At 46.2% G+C, this 13,037-nt stretch overlaps 1 protein-coding gene across 9 annotated transcripts in view; it reads left to right on the top strand.

Moving 5' to 3' along the window:
- ZHX2 (zinc fingers and homeoboxes 2) overlaps positions 1 to 13,037 on the top strand; it is a 76,637-nt gene that overhangs the window by 50,960 nt on the left and 12,640 nt on the right. Inside the window, exon 1 of one of the 9 annotated variants that reach the window (XM_056330188.1) lies at positions 3,895 to 4,022. The exons of the other annotated variants lie outside the window; for them this stretch is intronic. The gene's annotated coding sequence lies outside the window, so the exon portion shown is untranslated. Of the gene's footprint in view, positions 1 to 3,894; positions 4,023 to 13,037 lie in introns of those variants that run through there. 9 annotated transcript variants of the gene reach the window in all.

The raw sequence follows: 13,037 nt of genomic DNA, 5'->3' as shown, positions 1-13,037 counted from the left end.
TCCTGTCTAGTACAGAAAACAATTTGGGGACTACAAAGGTAATTTTCCGTGCTGTTTAGGAAACAAAATACGTTGACTGTGCTTTACAAAGCAAGCAAACCAACCAACCTGCAAATGACCGAGCAGCTGGTTGACAGTTGGAGCTAAGAAGCGTTCCTCGGCAGTGAGGCGGTGGGAGTGCTGCCGTTCCCCAGTGCCTCTGCTTCCCTGGGGTGACAGGGTTGCCAGGCTGAAGCCGACAGCCAGAGCTTTTCAGCAGGCTCTTTCCCTGCCTTCCTTTGCTGTGCAGCGAAGTCCGTGTAGAACAGCAGGCTGGGTGCTGGTGGGTTGCCATGGAAAGAGCTGCCACATCGCACGGAGTTCATAGTGGGGTGTTTGGTGGCTTTTTCATTTTGAGAGAGAAATTTTCACTGTAAAACTGGGAGATGTAAACGCTGTAAACTGGGAGATGAACTAAATTAATGCAAGCCGGTCACAAAATCAGTGGTTCTTGAAATTATATCATTAAGGATCTTTTTTTTTTTTTTTTCCTCCTCTTCCCTTGGAAGGAGAACACATGTGTTTTGGCAAACAAATATTGAATATTAGTGTAATGCCGGATTTTGATGACTGGTTGGTTGGAGCCTGTTTTGCAGTGCAGGGGAGAGAGTAGGAAGGAGGAGATTTTGCTGGAGCGGGTGGGAGCGAGCGTAAGCCCTGGGCACGCTGCTGCAGACCTGGTCCTGGCCTCCCAGAAACTGAAGGAGAAGAAACCCCGTTTAAAATAATCATAATAAAAAACATCTAAAAAAAATAAAAAGGATTTAGATAAATACCCTTCAGTGAGAAAATGTTTTAGGGAGCAATTCTCCTCTTTTTCTGCATTTCTCAAGTATTGCTCAAGCATCATTGTTACAGTTTGTTCATCTGGACATGCTATGAAGTAGCCCTGGGGGAATCCAGGCACCAGAGAGACAAAGAAGCCGATGCCTGCGATGACTCGGCCCCGCATGGGGAATAGGGACTACGCCTGGATGAAAATGCATGGGAGGAGATGGGAGGAGGCAACCACCAAAGCATACTTTGTCATGCTTTAAGGTGTTCTAATGGCAAATGCTTCTGCTGGTAAGAAATAAATGAATGGGAGGTTTCGCCAATTCGTTTGTTTGTTTGTTTGTTTGTTTGTTTTCCTTGGCTGTTTATTCTTCAGCATAGTAATAATCTGGGTGAAACGTGGTCCCTTTGTGGTTTGGGAATGTAAGGGGTGTTCCAGGCAGGCACCAAAGCGTCAAGGCTTTGGATGGTCCAGATCAAACTCAGTTTTGGAAGTAGGAACTGGTTTGTTCTGCATCCCTTGATGTTTAAGAATAGAAGCGGAAGAAACAAAACGTGTGCTTCTTTGTGGCACGCTCTGTGGCAGAAGCCTGCAAAGGCACGGCTTGTGCTGGACTGATTGTATTTATGAGTGTGTCAGTTAATTATTTTTTTTTTAATACCTAATCGGGTCTTCTGAAACCAGTTATTTCCAAAGATTCCTTTCACTCTTTTCCACTGCGTGTTTCCAAAAGAAGCATTGTTTCTTTTGATTTGGGATATTTAATCATTTGTGCGATCCAGTAATCTTCTCCTCTTTGTATTTCCCAGGTAAAATGAAAACGCAGACATTCGCATCCTGCTACATCCCACTCCTTTTCCAGTGTCATTGTGTCAGGGTGTACTCGCCCTCAGTCCCCTGCCACCCGTATCAGCATCCTTTCCCAGAGCTCCTGGGTGCTGGCAGCTCCTATCCTGGCCCGGGGACCCTCATTGCAATGGCCAGATGAGGGAAAGGTGGGACAGGCTGGGTTCAAAGCAGTGCCCCAGAGCTGTTGTGCTGAAATAAATTATATATATATATATACACAGAGGCTGGCAGATTAAACACAGTGGGGAAATGTGGCACAAAGGAATCACATGTTGTTAGATCAGATCTATCTGCAAAGTTTCTGGCCTCCTGAGGACGAGAATATACCTGGAAATTGGAGAGCCTTATATTCAGGTGGTCTTTTAGTATCCAGGTAGCAAAAGTCCTGCGAGGAGGCTGAGGGCAGAGCTCCGGCAGTCACTCAGACCCATCTCTGCTGCAAGTCCAGTTAGAGTTCGCAGGAATGAAAGCCCCAAAAAGCAGTGACTGCTCCCCTCTGTCCTGCGGGGCCTGACATGGGAAAGAGTTTGTGTCGGGGAGGGGGACGGTGTTTGGGCTGGTGGGTGGCAGTTGTCGGGGAGCGTTTCTAACTCAGCTATGGAAACCCAACTCTGTGTGACAAGGGGGAAGGATTGCATTGTGTGTCCAACTTCTGGCACGAACAAAGGTCCTTTGTGGCCATGCCAAATTCTCCCAACAGCAAAACTGTTAGTGTGCACAGAGGGCAGCCGCTCTGCCCTGTGACTAATCGCAGCAGCAGCAGCGGGTGCTGCTGGGAGGAAGAGGAAGCTCCTTGGATCCCGTGATCCCCAGGGGCAAAATGCATTTGTTTGCCTGCCTAATTAATGCCTGTAGGGATGCTTAATAAACTATGCACACCCACCCGAAATCTCAGCATACCGCGTGGCAAGGCGGGCCTTTTCCCTATAAGCCAGTGTAGTTTTGAAAGCCTTTCTAACTCTTCCTTTTTTTTTTTTTTTTTAATTTAAAAATTCTATGTATAGTCTATGATCTTCCTATGGAACATAAGTACTTGATTAGGAGCATATTTGTTGGATGACAGAAGAAATTAGAACAGTGTTACTTTGTGAATAACTTCAGCTCCAAGCAACTGTTAATTTTGAGCTTCAGATGGTGTAGACATCTGGAACATCAGTGATGTTTCAGCTGGCTTCTGGTTTCCAATGATGGGCAATAGCTGGTGGCTTTTGGTCTTGTATTAGATGTCTTAAATGCACAGTCAGCTGGGGGAAGTGACCTGCAGTGAAGGGAAAGCATGCAAATGTTTTAGAGGACCTTGCTATTCATTGTCTCTCTGCCTCTTCTGCTGAACATGTGGTAGGTCTTCTGTCAAACAGTTTATAGGATTATACTAAAGCAAAGTGTTTTGTATGGGCTTGAGGTCTGGGTTCTAATTAAATATGCTTTGCAAACAAAGTACCGAGATAAAATTTGAAGGCAGTAAGGGGAAAATGATGTGTGCAGGTGATCTAAGTGGGAATTGCAGGAGATGAAGTACAGCAGATGTAATAAAACAACTTCAACAGGCACAGCATGTGATTAGGATGATGGAAAACAGAGTAGCTAAGCATCTTTTAGAGGGTCATTTTCAGTGTTTGACCTCAGAGCTGACAGAGGAACTGATGAAAGGATAATGTGAAGTATGCTAGGAACACTCAGCTTGCATTACCAGCTATAGGAAAAAAATACATCTTGGACTGAAAGAGGTGTGGATCAACTCTTCTGGGGCCTCCAGAGCCAGAGAGAGAAGAAAACAACTGTATTGATGGTGCCCACAGACTTTGGATGAGATGGGGTTGTCATGAGAAGGTCTTCATTGCACAGGAACCATCTCTAAACTACTGGATTTTTGCAGAATTTAGGCCAAAAAATGGAAGGGGGAAGAGTTCTTGAACTGTAGGGTTCAAGCAAGGGAAGATGGAGGGAATTGGTGCAGCTCTGCTTGTGATGTGTTCTGCTGCAGCTGCAGAGGAGGGTAGCTTTTAGCTTGTGTAAGGGTAGAGAAGCTTTGGCACTGTGGGAAGCAGACGGGCTTTTTTGCTGCATACGTGCACCTGGCCCGATGAGTGATTTCTGGGGGAAGGCAGATAGTTCAGACCTTTGATCTTCAGACTTTTGCTTCCTCCCATGAGCCTGCTGGTGAGAGTTGTGGTGGCGGTGTGACTTGGGTGCTTGTTTGTTGAGACCTCATCTAAGAGTACCAGTTCCTTTTGCAGGGGCTGTTAAATATTTTTCGGCTCGTGAGGCAGGAGGATAACCTGAGTTTAGCGGAGGATGGAGCAGTAGCCTGTAGCACAGAAAACCTGGATGCAGTTTCCAGCACTGGTGAAGATCTTGGGTAAGGCGTAATTTTTGCACTGTCGCTACCCCATGCCTTTTGGTGGCAGCAAGCTGTAAATTGACTTGGCCGTGTAACGAAGCCTCAGCCACGCTCTCTTCATGCCTTAATTGCCCGTCTGAGCAACAGGGATAATATCAGCGCCTTAATTCACAGGACTGCTGTGAGGATAGATGTCTTAACAGCTGTAAAGCCTCTTGAATACTGGGCTAGTGGGATCCTCTGATCACCAGAGGTCGTTAACTAAGGCGGACTTCTACATGAGGGGAAAGGACCCAGAAAAGATACCTATTTTATGTCGTTGGTGGAAGTTGTCATTGCTTTTAGAGAAGAAAAGCCTCCAAATGTGGAACTACGTTTTTCATGGGCTGATAGAAGGCCACTTTTGAAACAGCCTTCCCTTTAAGCAAGTCGAACACAGTGAAGTTTAATACAAAATGCAACAAGATGAGAGTGCATGCTGTTTACACCAAGATACTTGCAAAGCCCCTCAGCAGAACCAGATCTGCTTATCACTGGGGCCCAAGGGAGCTGAGGAGGTCAGACTGCAGCAGAGCACTGCATAGGCACATACTCTTTCTTCCAAGCACCTCGTTCCTGTTAACCAGCAGCAGCCACCTTTCCTGTGTGCTGGGACAGCAGAGATGCGGCCTGTGGACATCTGGTTTTTTGTCTGTCTTGGCTGGGAGGGTGGGCACCAGCTACGGTTGGGAAAAAAATTGTGTCAGGTTTGAGGAAGATGTATTTTCCCAGCAATACAGGGGTTCATCTGTGTCACAGGAGTCTCCTAGAGATCCAGGTTAGGAAACACATGTGCATCATCTGCCAGCAGTTTGGGGTCATTCATCTGAACTTGGCTAGCAAGCAGGAGACCTGACCTGGCTATGGGCACAGGCAGCACGGGTGTTCGCAAGCATGTTCCCCCGAGCCAGCAGGGCTACGTGCACTGGGGGTCTGTTCGCACCCCCAGACAGAAATGTGGTATTTTTGGCATGGAATGCCTGAGGTTTGCCTCCTTGGTTCAGGGTATTGAACCATGTGAGGTAGGCCAACAGCTGACTGTTCATGTCCTTAAAACTGGAGCTGTCCTGAAGTGCCTTGGATATCAGATTGGTTTGGTGTCCTCTGGCTGAGTTTGGAGGACGCTGGGTGTCCAGCTCCTGTGAACATCCATTTGGCAGTTTCCAGGGGTGGTATGGTTCCAAAGGAGGTGTGTTGGAATTCCTGCTTCTGGAAATGTAGAGGTGAATGTTTCTGTTGCATCTGGTGGGCTCAGAGGTGCTGCTATGTACCCCGAACGCAGCTTTTGGGCTTCCTCCCAGTAGCGCCTGGCACTGTAGCTCAAGGCTTCCCATTCAGGAAGTGATTATTTTTAGTTGTCGCAATTGTAAGTCAGACCTAATGTTTTAAAAGGGGAAATTATTGTGTACTGAAGCTTTTCCCCGTGGTGTAGAGGTTCAGGCTGTGTAAGCAGTGTCTATCTGGATGACTTGAAGTGATAGCCCTCGAGTTCACCGGGGCGTAGACGAGCGGAGAGGGAAATGGGGGCAGGAGGGAAGAATAGCAGTGTTTGGGGGGCAGAGTTAAAAACCATCCCGTGGGAGGGAGATGTTACGCTAGGCTGCTTCTAGTGTTTTATCCTCTTGTCTGTACTCTTCATCAGGGAACGTGAAGATACACAGAGAAGCCCTTGGAGGAGGGGGGGGAAGAGGTACAGTGACTCATCAGCTTTATAAATCACAAACCATCTGCATTTTTCTAACACATCATGAATGAGTCAAAGGGGGAGGTGTGCAGCTACAGACACACACAGGTTACTAATGTTTTCTGTTAATTACTGAGCTCTTTCCTCTCTTCTGGGAGCTCCGTAAACTCCTTCAGTGCTGTTGTTGTGTTGGATGAGGCTGATGCAAAGTCTGCTTCCCGTATTGGACAGGGTTGGCCGGGCATCCCAGAAGTCTGCACGTATCGCCTGTCTTGTTCAGACATGACCTAGATTTCTCTTCCTTTCTTTCCCTCAAATCTAAACCCTTCTAGGAAGTGGTCACCAAATCATCTCCTGACCTCAGCCCTCGCTCCTTCCCCCCAGTCAGGTCCTCTGGGCACTTGTTGTGAGGCTTTAGGGGCTGCTTCTTGAGAATTGAAAGCTTCTTTTTCTTTTTTTCTTTTTTTTTTTTCTTTTTTGAGAAATTTGGAACTTATTTCTACCCTGCAGTCATGCAAGAGGGATGCCCAGAATGTGTGTGTGATTTTCATTTTGTTTTCCCCTTTGCAGTTCACCTACAAAAGTGTAAGTGCCTTGGTAATTTTACTTTTCAAAAAAAGACACTCAGCTGACTAGAGGCAGGGTGCTGTGGTTCCCAGAGCAGAAAAATTTGCCAAGGGACACAACTGGTGTGAGAAAACCAGAAAAACTTGCGTACTGTTGCTTAAGTTTTGTAAGCACGTGGAGTAAAGAAATACAGTGTTTTGATTCTGTCATAGCCCATTTTCTTTCTGCTTTGGAGGCATTTAACTGATAGCGTCCCTGTAACAACAATAAATCTGAAGAGAGAGAATACGTAATAATATATAAAATATAGTGATGTAGGAAATGTATGCAGCTGTACCATGTCTAGGTGGCAGTGTTGTGGAATGATGGATGGCATGAAGGAGAAAGGGGACCAGACATTGTTGTTAAGGTGTTTGATCTTAAAAAATGGGAAGTGATTACTAAAAGTTAAGCCAAGGATACTTCTTTTAACAACACACACACGCGCCCCCTTCCTCAAAAAAAACCTGCTCTTTAAAATCGTGCCTGAAAAGAAATGAAGCTGAATATTCAAACAGAGTATTTTTTTTTTTCCTGAATAAAATCAAAGATGGATACATCCAGGTTTTACCCACGTAGCTGAGGATAGCGTCTACAAATAATTCTTGTTTTGTGTCTGAGAGTCTCGTCCGCCCACCACATGGTGCTGGATGAAAACTCAATATGAAGCATTACTTAAATCCAGAGACTTTAATCCAGTCCAATGATGAAGATTCAATGAGCTGCGCAGACAAGTAATTAAACTAATTAGAATGAATGCTTCTATAATGTTTCTGTTTCTCTCTTAAGAAATCTGTTGGTCTGTATTTCTCTCTTCCGACCGTGCAAGTACCCACCCTAGGAGTAAACACACCACCGATTAAAGCAGGTAATTTTGGCAGGGTGTGTGACTAATCTTTGGAGCTCGCTGCCCCTGGAAGCCACCGACAGAAGGCATTGAACAGAGGTGCAGCCCCCCTGCAGCTATGAAGAACATCTGCTCATGTTCTGTATCTTGCATGGGTGGTTCGTGCATCCTCTTGTTTGCAAGAGGTCAGTTCATATTTTTCCTTCCCAAAGGAGAAAGCGAGGCCCCAGCAGTGCACCCACCAGCACCTTTTGGGTTTTGAGCATGCAGAGTCGTAGGTGCCACTGGGATTTTGGGTCCCTCTCTGCCCCTGAGCATCTGTGATTGGTGGAGGTCACTGGCTACGCCATGTGTTCAGCAGGACACGAAAGCAGATTCCTCTGGCATAAGCCCACACTACAAGGGAAAAAGGTTTTCCCAGACTGCACCAACTTCAGAAACCCAGTGGGAGCTGCAGCCCTTGTGTGCCAGTCATGGTTGCACATGTGCCCCGTCTCGTGTGCATGCTCTGGATTGGTTCTCCTGTGGAGGAGAAAGCAGTGACTGGGAAGCAAGGAAACATGGATTTTGTCCCCACCTTGGCACTCTGGTGCTTGCCCCATCCGCTCTGGTGTGTGCCCTCCTGGAGAGAGGCCATCTTCTGCCTAGCCCAAGCTGTCTTGGGTGGGACAAGTGACCGTTACTACAATATCAATATTGTTTCAGGGCACAGGCCAGTCTGTAAAGTGCTGGTTTTCATCCCAAGTAATTATTCTATCATTTTCCTAGAGAGTGAAGAAGCTAAAATCAGCCTAATCTGGTTTTTAGCAACTGAACTTAAGCCTGCGTTTTAAAAAAGGGGGAAAAAATACAAGCCAGTGATTGCAGTTGAATACTTATAATAGAAAATTCACAGCCCACGATGCTCAACTTTCCCTTTTCTGGGAAGGGCTTGGCCTCTTGTGTTCATATAGCATGCAGCACAGAAAAAACACCTTTTTTCCCCATGTCTTTGGTTTTGCAGCAGCACGAATGAGAACATTTTGGTTCAAAAGAGCAGCCTGTGAGCAGTGTACTCTGAAATACCCCTATTGCGCAGTACTGCCTGGTACAACCTATTCTGGTAAAGCCTATGGGGTTGAGGTAGGGGGTGGTCCAGGATATCTGCATTTCCCAGAATAAGGTTCTTGATCTCTATGCAGTGGTCACCTTGCAGCTGAGCTGTTAATGTAAAGAGGCAGCTTTCACATGGATTGCTTTAGGCACACAGTTCTCCAGGGTTTTCTACTACTGTTGGTGTCTTTTGAAGCCCCATTTCATACTACCCTCAGCTCATCTCCACCAAAACCCCTCATTTTTGTTTTATCTATGTATTTTTACAGAGTCTCTGTGTGACCACCCTGTAGGGTTGCGAGACAGAAGCAGGATGTGTGCTGGGTTTGCTTCTGCCTCCGTTCACAGGCGTGCTGACATCCACTTTCATAGGACATGTTGGGGGAGTCAGGAGTCCTGGAGGCAGCTTGGTTTGCTGATCACCTTTGAAAGGTGTGAGCCTCTGGTCCTTAAAAGAAAGAAAATTATCAAGTGATGCTTCTGCGTAGGCAAAAATTCACAGCCATTGCACCCTGCTACAAACATCCACGTGGGGTTTTTATTCTAATTAGAAATGTCTACACTGACATACGCGCATTGAAAATGTATAGCACTTTCAAATTTATTTTTTCACGTCTGCGAAAATTACTGCTGTAACTATCTGTACACCTCCCCATTAATTGTGTTTTATTCAGCTTACAAAGAACCACAGAAGTACCGGACCTCTGGGCAGCTCTGGCTTAAATGCTCTTTTAAAAGCTCTGCTCTAGTTCACAAAACCTGCCTTTCTTTCTGTGATTTTCTTCTGTAAATCATTACGGTCCAAATCCATCATGCAGGAATTATTTGCCCTGGTTTGCTTCTGCTTATTCTCCTGCATATAATTAAGCAATGTTTTTAAGTGTTTTATCACAGTGGAGAGCAACAGCATTTTTTTTTGCTGTGCTAGCTGATGTGCTTTTTGATATTACTGTAGCAGCTGCATGCTAAAAACAGTTGTAAGGAAGGAAAAACATCACCCTAGGCATGTGCCTTTTTTGCACCGTGAAATGTGTATCTCGCCTCTCATCTTTGGATTCGTAGGAGAATAATATTACGGCAACGTTAATGAACGTGAGTTCAGCATCTCTGACACGGCGCAGGATGATAGCTCTGCTCTATGCCACGTGTGTTAGCGTGGACGCAGCCTTTGTGGGTGAAGAGTAGGTGGTCGCCGGGGGGGGGGGATGATGTTGTCAAGTAATATCAATTCATTTCTGCTTTGCACTAAACTCTGTGGGCATGACTTCTAGGCAGCCACGCAGGTTGGAGTCAGAAGCAGAGATGCTCACAGGGAAATGCGTTTTTGAGTCCTGGCGGAGTCAGGGGTGCACAGGCTCGGAGGGTTATGAGGAGGAAAGGACATAGCTGACGCTAGCCAAGAAACGGACAGACCCACTGAGGTCCATCACGGTGTGGTTGGTCACACGTTCTGCGAGGGATGGCAAATTCTTTAGCTCAGGAAAAAAGTGGTGCAGGTGGTGTCTCTGCTTTAAAAGCAATCTGGGGTGTTTGAAAGGCGGTGGGCGGCAGCGCCTGACTGGCATCCAAGGGCAGCGTGTGGCATCCGCCTTGAGGTTTGCTGAGTGATGTTACTGCGTGACAAAGTGGGGTAGTATCCCAAAAAACCTAGGGACTGAAAGACTTCTGTCTGACGAGTCCTGGCTAGCGAGCTGTGGTTGGTGCTGTGCTGTGCAGTTCTTCTGCTACTCCTGCTTTGTCCCCAAGCTGGGAAAGGGGCATGAGAAGGCTGTAAGGAGGAGCTGGTACCTTTGTGATGTTAAACATCATGTTCAGACACAGGGGAGGGTTGTGTTGTGTTTTGGTTTGCATAGGGGTTTTGGGGGGGTTGGTTTGGGTCGGTTGTTTGTTGGTTGGTTGGGTTTTGGTGGATGGTTGTTTGGGGTTTTTTGTTGTTTTTTTTTTTTTTTTTTGGGGGGGGGGAGTTAAATAGTTAAATTACAAGAGTGTAATTTGCTGTTGCTTGTCCTGCATAGCAGAGAGGATGCTGTTTGTAGAGACTCTATTCCTAGGCAGTAAAGCAATAAAATGCTTCCGCCCTTTTTAAACATCAGCTGGCCCTTGCAAACGAAACCCCCTATATTCCTGCGTTTGTTTGCAGGTAACCTCGTAGTGGTGGTTTTCCCACTGTTAGTTTTTGGATGAGGCCAGGTGCTGGGAACACTCTGCTAGCACAGGGCAAAGCAAACAATGCAGTGAGATGAAAAATATTATTGACAAAATCACACAAGTGTTGCTAGAGTGTTTTTTCTTTCTGGTTGTTTTTGGTTGGTTGGGGTTTTTTTTCTTAAAAAAAAAAAAAGGCAAGGTATATCTGTGAAAAGTAAAGATCCACTTGCATTGGGTGGGGGGTTCAACCTGTTTTACCCTCTGTTGTATTATTTGCTTCTAGTCCTTGTTTGGAAGCAGGATGCAGCACAAAATGGTGACATTTGTGGTGAACTTTCCCTTTCTGCCAAAGTTAAGCTTTTCCCTGTTTTTTAATTCAATATCCCATCAAATTTGGTTGTCTTTGAACAGCCTTTTTCAGGCTTACTCATGTTTTGGGATACAAGAGCAGACAGACAGCATCTCAGCCTGTCTCTCCACTGCCCTGCCACTTCCCCAGCTGTGGCTTGCAGGGTTTTGGCTGATGCTTTGTGTGACCGGGCTGTGTTCCAGCTGCCATGGAAAATTCCCACTCTGCCACCACCTCAGAGGAGCCCATGTGGCAATGGTAGTGCAGAAAAGAAGTTCAGTCTCTACCCAAATATTTGCTGATTTTATTTTTTTTTAAGGGGAGCGGGTATTAAACTGGCTATGTGCTCAAGGAAAAGATGGGAGAGTGAACAGATTTCAGTGTTCAACAAAAGAAAGCTTTTTAATATATTTTTTTTCTTTCTCCATCCCTTTGCTTGAACTGTACTGTTAATCTTTTGCTGCTGGAAGGTAGCATTGCTGCAGAGACAAACATTTTCTAGTGCCAGCCAGACCTAAAAGCATGGTTTATTTTCCCTGTGCAGTTCTCCACGGTTTTCCAAGTCTGGGGCCAGGCAACCAGGTAGGAAATGTGATGTTTCCACAGTTGTGCACAGAGTCACCAAATGAGGTCCGAATTCATTCTCACCTTGGATGCTCTGGAGCTGTTTTAACAAGTGTTTAGAAGATCAGAGGACTGTGGCTGGGTTATTTTGTTAATTAAACAAATGAAACAAATTTCAGAAACTAAAGAAAACCAGACTAAGGGCCTTACTCGTAACTGCTGTGGCATGCTTTTGGGGAGGTAGATTTAAAAGAATGCGTTGCTTCTGACCGGTGTGCCTCTGTCCTGGATGGCTTTGCCAAAGCAAAGCAGACTGAAAGCTCTTGTTCCTGCACACAGGCTCTCTGTGGCTTGGTTTGGATCTCATTCACCACGGCAGCTGTCTGCTCGAAGCCAGGTCCTTTTGTTTTTCACCTGGTTGCCTTTTGCTGCTTTGTGCATTTGCTCATTAAAAAAAAAAAAAAAAAGGTTTTATTTTTCCAACCACCCACAGCATTGCAAGATGAGCAGGAGATATGGCAGGTGAGCTGGAGGAGTGAGGGCTGCCTTCCCTCCCCGTGTCTGGGGGGACTGGCTGCTCACAAGGCAACCACTGCCGGCAACCCACAGTGGCAGCAGCCCAAAAACCGGGAGGTCAGTTGTCTGGTGTCCTGTCTGTAACAAACCAGTAGGGTGAACCAAGCCAACTTTAGGAATAGAGGTTGACCTGTCTGTGGTGCAGCCCTATTCATTAAGCACCAGATGTGAATTTTGCCCCTCAAAGCGATGTGCAGTGGGCACGGCTCGGGTGATGAAGTGTCACTTGGGTTCTGATCAGGATGTCCTGGTTGCTAAGCCTGGGTTGTCGGTAAAAGGGAATCTTCTCTCTTCCCTTCCTCCTCTCCCCTACCCACCCCCCCCCAAAAAAAAAAAAGAATAAAAAATTGGTAGCTGTCACTAGCTGGAGGAACAGCCATCTGCAGGTGAAATCCAGAGGTTTGTGAGGTCAGGTTTGCATTTTCTCCTGCCCACCTCCCACATCAGAGGAGCTGAAGCAGCATCATTTAGCAGCTTTGTGAGGAGCAACACCATGTATTTAAAGCTCTCCGCTGGGGCTTTGATGTTCTGGTGAGCAGCTCATGTTTCAAAGCTGTGAGATGCTTCTGGTGCTCTCTGACGTCCTGTGATTAGACATGGCAGCCCTGCAAACTTACAGAGACGTGACATCCTTACCGAGGTCCTGGAGGGGCCATGGCTTGGAGGTCTGAATAAACTCTCCTTGCTCATGCAAGCATTGGGTCTTGTTTCCTTCCCTTCTTTCAGGGTGCAGGTTGAGGGGACAGAGATGGTCTCTGGATGGTTGTGACCGGCCCAAGCTGAACATCTTGGACAGTAACAAAACCAAATGAGTTTCAGACCTCCAAAAAGAAGCATTTCACTTGGGCTTGATTTCTGCAGTGAATAGCGACTCTTGTGTGGCAGAAAAAGTATTAGAAGTGTAGACTTGGCAAACCAGCAATTAGACATGCAGAAAACCACTCTCTGGGATAGTAGGTGGGAAAGAAGTAACAATCTGTACAATTTTCTAGTAAAACTGTAGCAGACAGAATTTTTCGTCTGTCCACCCAGTTATATATGCTTTGGAGGGACCTTGGCCCTTCCTCTGTATCAGAGCATCTTTGCTTGGGGCTGATTTTCATGTCCTTGTGAGAGGTGAGAGCTCAG

Source organism: Falco biarmicus, chromosome 3, assembly GCF_023638135.1.
Source record: "Falco biarmicus isolate bFalBia1 chromosome 3, bFalBia1.pri, whole genome shotgun sequence".
Classification (NCBI taxonomy): Eukaryota; Metazoa; Chordata; class Aves; order Falconiformes; family Falconidae; genus Falco; species Falco biarmicus.
This window is presented reverse-complemented; position numbering and strand designations above follow the sequence as displayed.